We start from the raw sequence: 8,302 nt of genomic DNA, 5'->3' as shown, positions 1-8,302 counted from the left end.
TTTTAAATCAGAGATGTTGTACCCTAGGGCAGAGGGGTATCTTCTTAAAACGTTCAAGAGTCGATTCGTCTCTTCTTTGTTTAAGGTGGCACTAACTATTACTGGGCGGTTCATTTCTTCATCCAAAAACTCATATCTTAGGTTCTTGGGTAGTTCCTTAAGTTCTTGTGTTGGTTTTTGAGAATTAGGTGAAGGGTCTGGAGTAAGATCCAAACATTCGTGAGGTTCTGTTTCCTCTGGTTCGTCATCCTTTTCATTTGGGTTTGAAAATGGTTCGATCTTAGGTTCTCCCTGATCAAATTCTCTTATGCACTCATCTATGATATCGACCGCATAACATGCATCTCTTAGAATTGGTGCCATCAGGAATTTCGAAAGAATGAACTCGATCTTTTCGTCCCCTACTTTGAAGATTAATTTCCCTCTTTTGACATCTATTATAACTCCGGTTGTTGATAAGAATGGTCTACCTAAAAGGATAGGGATATCTTCATCTTCTTTTATATTCATGACCACAAAGTCTGTTGGGATATAAATTTGACCGATCCTAACTGGGATGTCTTCTAAAATGCCCACAGGATACTTAACAGACCTATCGGCTAATTGAAGGGACATCTTAGTTGGTTACAATTCTCCTAGGTTTAACCTTTTACATACAACTAAGGGCATTAAACTTACACTAGCACCTAAGTCTAGGAAAGCTTTGTCGATCACATGACTTCCTAAAATGCAAGGTATAGAAAAACTACCAGGGTCTTTCTCCTTCTTAGCAAGTTTATCCTAAAAAATAAAGTTGCATTCCAAGGGTTTTGGATCGTCGAGCCTACGCTTGTTAGTTAAGATGTCTTTGAGAAATTTGGCGTAAGATGGAATTTGGGTGATAACTTCGGTGAAAGGAATCTCTACATGAAGCTTTTCTATCACTTTTATAAATTTTTGGTATTGGTTATTGACTTTGGTTTGTTTAAGTCTTTGCAGATATGGGATTGGTGGTTTGTACGGGGGTGGTGGTTTGTAAGTTTTATCCTTGGCTTCGCCTTATTGGTTGGTTTGTTTCTCGGATTCCTCCGGTTCCTCTTCTTGGTTGGTAGGCATATTTTCTTTAGAAGTTTTGGAATCGCTCATTGCTGGGTTCTAAGGCCCTTCGTAAGCGGTCCCACTTCGTAACGAGATACCGTTAGCTTGCCCTCGAGGGTTTGGTTGAGGTTGTCCAGGAAATTGGCCTCCAGGTGTAGTTTGTAGGGCTTGGTTTTGTGCTACCTGTGAGATCTGGGTTTCAAGCATCTTGTTATGAGTGATTATCTGATCAACCTTGGTTCCTAATTGTGTTATAAGTTTGTTTACGTGAATGTTTTGGTTTAGGAATTCTTTATTTTGCTGAGTCTGGCCCGATATAAAGCTTTCCATGATCTTCTCAAGGTTAGACTTCTGGGGCACAACTTGCATAAGTTGGTTTGGTTTTTGGGCTTGATAACCTTGCGGTCTCTGAGGTGCATGATTTTGGATAGGGTTCTGGTTTTTAGAGGAGAAATTTGGATGATTCTTCCATCCAGGGTTGTAAGTGTTTGAAAACGGGTTACATTGGGCGTAATTCACTTAGTCGGTATTTAGTTCGTTCAAAAGGTTACACTCCGCCGATTCGTGCCCTTTAGATCCACAAAGTTCGCACTCTGTGTGGACTACTGCTACGGTGTTAGTGTTTGTAGACATATGTTTGATCCTAAGGGATAAAGCGTCCATTTTCGCCTTCATCATGTCTAGAGAGCTTACCTCATGTATTCCACCTTAGGTCTCCTTTTTCTCTATTGATGCTCGTTCAGTTCCCCATTGATAATGGTTTTGGGCCATATTCTCAATTAGGTCACAAGCTTCTGGATAAGGTTTGTTCATCAGCGCGCCACCTGCGGCAGTATCGATGCTCATCTTAGTGTCATATTGGAGTCCAATGTAGAAGGTATGAACGATCAACCATTGTTCTAGGCCATGGTGTGGGAAGACTCTTAATAGCTCTTTATATCTCTCCCAAGCTTGGAAAAGCGATTCTCCTTGGTTTTGAGCAAATCTAGTTATTTGGTTTTGAAGAACAACAGTCTTACTAGGGAGGAAATATCTAACAAGGAATACTCTCCTAAGGTTTTCCCAGGTAGTTATTGAATTGGCTGGAAGTGAATCTAGCCATGAATGTGCTCTATCCCTGAGGGAGAAAGGAAATAATCTTAAACGGATCGCATCGGGTGAAACACCGTTAGATTTAAAGGTGTCAGCTAGTTGGATAAAAACTTTTAAATGTTGATTCGGGTTCTCAGTAGCGAGACCCGCGTATTAGTTTTGTTGCACTAATTGCAACAAAGATGGTTTTAGTTCGAAATTGTTAGCAGGAATAAGTGGGTTTACTATACTCGAACTAGGTTCCTCATCAGAGGGTTGGGAGAATTCCTTAAGAGGCCGCCTATCGCGATTCTCGGTCATAGCTTTCTTAATTCGGATGAGTAAGAGGCGTGTACGAGTATAACATTCAAATTCTGCTAAAGGATCTACTAAATTTCCGGTACTACGGGTTCTTCGCATTTACCGGATAATAATGCCTTAGTCTATAGGGTGTAACAACATGGTACGAAATTTGACGAAGTTGGTCCCCGGCAACGGCACCAAAAACTTGATCGTTGTCGATTCGCAAGTGCACGAATAACGTCAAAGTAATATAAAAGAATATCGATCCCACAGAGACCAATCGTCAATCTATCGATTACTATCGTTACAGTGTTTATCTAAGGCGGTATAAAAGAGATATTGGGTTTGCAAAATAATGGTAAATAATAAATGCAGGTAAAGACAGGTTGAATGTAATTCACGTCAGTTAAGTGATGTTTCGATTGTCTAAATAGAACTACTTATGAGGGAATATTTTCTACTCTTGAAAAGAATCCATTTAACAGGAATTGTCGCTTTCGCGTATTCAGAACCAAGTTTACCCTTAAATTAAGGCCTTTTATTTTCACTTATAAAAGGTGCGCAGAACGCTAAAGTAGTAAACCTATTTTTAAGAAATGAGACTCGTAAACTTAATTGAAAAGTGATTTTGATTTGGAAAGTTTACCCAAGGAGTTTCCTGATTTTAAACCTATCAACATGTCCGAAAACAGTTTCAAAAATAGTTTTTCCTTAAAGTGATAAAGATTCCTAGTTACTAAGCCAGGGTGCTTTCGCACTCCTCGAATAGTTAAAACTAACCAAGTCTGTTTTAGAAAACTCAAGTTAAAAATCAAAATAGCCTTTTAAGTATTTCTACAGATTTCAATATGTGAAACATTACTTTAACCGCGATCCTTACATTCTAACCTTTAAAAGATTTAGCCAGACATGGTAACACAAACAAACACAACGGTGTTAATCATGATAAAAAGTTTGTTTTAGAATGTGAGGCGTAGAGACCGAGTAAAGTGCGTAAAGTAAATAAAGTAAAGCGAGTGCAGAAAATAAATAAAGTAAAGCGAATGCGGAAAATAAATAAAGTAAAGTGAGTGCGGAAAATAAATAAAGTAAAGCGAGTGCGGAAAATAAATAAAGTAAAGCGAGTGCGGAAAATTAATAAAATAAAGCGAGTGCGGAAAATAAATAAAATAAAGCGAGTGCGAAAAATTAATAAAATAAAAGCGATGCGGGAAATAAATAAAATAAAGCGATAAATAAGAACCTGCTCCAAATGGAGGCTTCGATTCTGGTACAAAAATAAAGCTCTGACTCCTGAAGCTAAAGACGACAACAACTCGAAGTGACCCAACTCAGTCTCAAACGGAGGCTTCGATTCTGGTACAAATGATGAATATATGCTTAGTGTTGTAAAACTAAGTCAGATGATTAGAAAACGAAATGGAATGAGCTATTTATAGATATTTTCAGCAGTTTGTAAAGACCATGGTGCCCTCCAACTTCTCCTTAGTGGGACTTAGTGGGAACGTGATTTACAAAGGTGGCGCCCGCCATCCCTTCATGGCGCCCACCATGTGTGTAAATGGGGTGGATCATGAGAACATGGCGGTTACCTCCTAGTTGAGGGCTGATGACTCATGGCTTCCCCTATAACGGCTGCCGTGTGCAACGCCATGTGTGTAATTTCGCCGAAAAACCCTAATTTTAGGTCTTTTTGCTTCGTTTTTCCAAAAGAGTCCGAAAGTGCTAAATATCTGAAAACAAGAGAAAATAGAGCATAATACAAACAAAATGATAATAAAGTCCTAATAAATATGTGAAATCCGAGTAAAAAACCACAGTGTAATTCGGTGTGATCAAATTTCTCCAAAGAATGACTTAAACAATTGAAAAGCACAAATCCACTAACATTTAATCAACTAACATTTGACTAACCTTTTAATTACAAGTCATTTACTTTATGCAATTTAAATTCAAGTCATTTACCATTTCATTTGCCATTTTACATACCATTTAACTTGTTTATGTTTATGCTATTTTCACTTTGCTCACTTGAGCCATATATTATGATTGTATATATTTGTTTGTGTATCTTGTTTGTGTTTATGGTCTTAGGACCTTAAAAATACCTAATAAATAATAAAAACCCTAAAAAATGTTTGTGTGGACTGTTGGATTTGATCTGAGCTCTAGGCTTAGAATTATGCAGCATTCCCTATGCAAAAGGACTTGGCCAATGCCAACATTTATGAAACCAAGTTCTTGCAATTTAAATTTTTATCTGATGCAAGTATTGGGATCCACTTGAGTTCATCTGCTACATGGTATTGATGCAAATGTTATTTTGGACCTGTGTTTAATGCCTTATTCTGAGTCATTCAAGGAGTATGTCATCTAGTATATGGGAAGATTATAAAGAAGACTATGAAGTTGCTAGCTTGGATGTGGCTATCTTTATTTGATGCCTTATTCTTCATATTGCTTGCTTATTGATATTGATTGATTAAAAGTCCAAAGAAAAAATGGGGTTCTATATGACATTCTTGTCTATTGGATTGCATCCCATTGGTCAGATCTTTTCAACTATTAACTTTTAAATTTTTGCTTAGGATTAGTCTCTTCATCTCCTCCCATTTCTTAAATTTAAAATATCCCCCCCTTTTCAAAATCTTCTTTGCTTGTGATTTCTAAACTTAGACTCTATTGCAAATTAGAAACCTTGGCCTTATGCCATTGCATTTTTACACTCTTTTCTTGAATCAAACTTGTAAACAAACTTAACCATATTGACTTAAAATTTCAAAAGGCAAAAAGAACTAACACTCATGCAAACCCTTTTAGGCCCTTTGTGCCTCTTTTTAAACTTAAATTTTTGTTAAAAACAATTCACTCACTTTAAAATTGATACCACGAACTACGAGGTTTTGATCCCTCATTTTATGTTGGTACGTAGGCACAAGTCCGAAGGTCTTGCCAAACACAAAAATAAAATTAATGAATTCTTTTCTAATCCCCACACTCTATTTATTGCAAACATCATTTTATACCAAAAACACACACACACACATAAAAAAGGGCTCCCTAGTAGTACCTAGGACACTTTGGGTGCTAACACCTTCCCTCTGTGTAACCAACCCCCTTACCTGTAATCATTGGTATTTTATTAGTTTTAATTTGAAAACTTCTTATCTTTGGGTTTTGTTCGTACTTTTACCTTTTCCTTTGGAAACAATAAAAGCGCGGTGACGACTCTGGTTTTATTGACATTAAGTTTATCCATAGCTTAATGACCAGGAATTTATCGCTACAAAAATTAAGTGGCGACTCTGCTGGGGAGTAGTCCTCAGTGGGTTTAGCCTACTTTTTTATGTGTATATATTTGTATACTTGATGTTTATACATTTTTTGTGTGATATAATATGCTTTTTGTGCTTGACGATCTCTGAGTGGTGAGATAAGTTCTAACCCGAACTTGAGTGCAATTAAGATAGGAGGATGGTATAGTCATGTTCGACTTGTATGGAGTTGTCCTTAACAAGTTGGCTTGAGACCCATCTACTCAGTGGAGACCCTTTTGGAGCTATTGATGTCACACAAGTTATTTGTGGTTAGGCATTACTTTCGCTGATTTGGGGTCCGAGAAGCTGAGGACCATAGAAAAGTTTACCCAACTTGGCCTATTTAGGACGTAGTGCGGAGACTGTTTAAGTGTAGACTTGATATCAGTTGTTATGCGATACTACACTCAGACGAGTTTCTCTTAAGAATATTATGGGTTGATGAGTCAGTCATCCTAAACTGTAATATCCGATAGATGGAATTAAGACTCTGGGAACTTTTTAGAGCATGATCTATAGGTTTTTATCCTTAGTACACTCCTTTGGGATGATTCTTAACTTGGACTCCATGCTCGTGACTCACAACAAACCCTTGATTCTTGGTTGATCCAATCAAGTCTTGTCAATATCAACGGAACTTGGGTTTTTATAAGGTGAAAGCCATAATCCACCAAAATGGATGATTGATCTTGACAATGACTTGATTCATCCTTTGACCTTTGTTTGTTTACCTTATGTGTGATCCCTTATTTGTGATTGTTGCATTCATGCGCATCATGACATTCATCACACGAAAAATAACATCAAGGAACCAAGGTTTTATTTGCAAATATTTTCAGACCATGGATTATGGACGAAGGAACACTAAGAAGTACAGTTTCAGATGTCCCGATTTGAAAGAGCTAAGGAAGCTATCATCTTTTGTATTGGATCCCTTGGAATTTAAGCAACATCATGGGAAGCTTCTATCCGTATTGTCTACCGATGTGGTTGAAGGACTCTTGAGTGTGTTGGTTCATTTTTATGATCCTCTCTACCGTTTCTTCACTTTTCCCGATTATCAACTTGTGCCTACGTTAGAGGAGTATGCCCATCTCTTGGGAATACCTGTTTCTGACAAGTTGCCTTTTAGTCGATTGGAAGAGATTCCCAGATCTTATCTTATAACTGAAGCTCTTAATCTGAAGAAGTCTGAGATTGAGGCTCATTGGGTGAATAAAGGAGGAATATTTGGTTTGACTTCTGAGTTCCTTATAGGGAAAGCTACTGATTTTTCTCAAGCTGGTAGTATGGATGCATTTGAACCCATCTTTGTGTTGCTCATCTATGGTTTGGCTTTGTTCCCTAACATTGATGGTTTATCGATGTTAACACCATTAGAATCTTATTGATTAGGAATCTTGTGCCTACTCTGTTAGGTGATATGTACTTCTATTTTCATATAAGGAATTCTAAAGGTAGTGGGACTATTGTGTGTTGTGTTCCTCTTCTGTACAAGTGGTTTATTTCGCACTTGGCTCAGACACCTACTTTTATGGAGAACAAACAATGTCTACGGTGGTCTTAGAGACTTATGTCTCAATAATGATGATATGGTTTGGTATGACTCCACATTGAGTAACCTGGATATTATTGACAGTTGTGGTGAATTCTCTAATGTGCCTCTTGTAAGACCCCAATTTTGACCCTAAGATCCCTCATGGCATCATAACATTGCATATTGCATTGCCTCAAGGATCATAAGTATCTTGGCTCCTTACCTTTGGGGTGGGATCTTTTGAGAGTTGGCTTGAGATAACCAAGCATACTTGAATTGTATATTATTGCTTTTATCATTTTATTTACTAACCAAAAGCACAAAAATATGTCACTAACATCTCTTGTTTGTAGTTTGAGCAATCACAAGGTCTAAAGCTTCTAGGAGATCCTATGTGCATTGATATGGCCAAGGGAAGATAAAAGCAAGCATGGAAATGGTTCCCAAAGCTCTCATCCATCAAATATGCCCCAAGTATCTCAATTTATCATTTTGATCAGAGCAAATCAAAGGGTTTGAGGCTTGTTTCCCAAGGAAACCCTAATCCATCTATTCATCAACTGTGCCTTGCCCATGAAGCAACCTCAACCCATGGTCAAATACAATTAAGGGAAGTTATTTATTTCATCATTTCATGCATATTTGAACTTATTTTAGTGTCCTCAATCATCAATTCATCAAGATATGAAGTTTGGACTTGAGAAGTTGATCAGTCAATTCATTTGATTAGTTTGAAATGCACTGAGACCTAACTTTTTATGTGTTGGTAAAATGGAGATGATCCCAAGAGAAAAAATGTTCTTAAGAAGCATATGAACAACTTTCATGTTCATAAAAAAATGATTTGAAGCTTGTAAGGTCATCATCCATTCCAAGAAATTATAGGTCATTTTGATTGAAACCCTAATTTTGGGTCAACTTCCCAGGGACATAACTCCTTCATTTTTTATGATTTTGAAGTAATACCAAATTCATTGGAAAGCTTAAGATGTCTACT

General features: G+C 37.3%; 1 non-coding gene across 1 annotated transcript; it reads left to right on the top strand.

Annotated features, from left to right (window-relative positions):
* The first annotated feature begins 1,978 nt into the window (after window positions 1–1,978).
* LOC127124706 (small nucleolar RNA R71) lies at window positions 1,979–2,085 on the top strand. The gene has a single exon (XR_007804167.1). It is a non-coding gene; the product is annotated as a small nucleolar RNA R71 (small nucleolar RNA).
* The last annotated feature ends 6,217 nt before the right edge of the window (window positions 2,086–8,302 follow it).

This window comes from Lathyrus oleraceus, chromosome 2 (assembly GCF_024323335.1).
Source record: "Lathyrus oleraceus cultivar Zhongwan6 chromosome 2, CAAS_Psat_ZW6_1.0, whole genome shotgun sequence".
NCBI classification, from domain to species: domain Eukaryota; kingdom Viridiplantae; phylum Streptophyta; class Magnoliopsida; order Fabales; family Fabaceae; genus Lathyrus; species Lathyrus oleraceus.
This window is presented reverse-complemented; position numbering and strand designations above follow the sequence as displayed.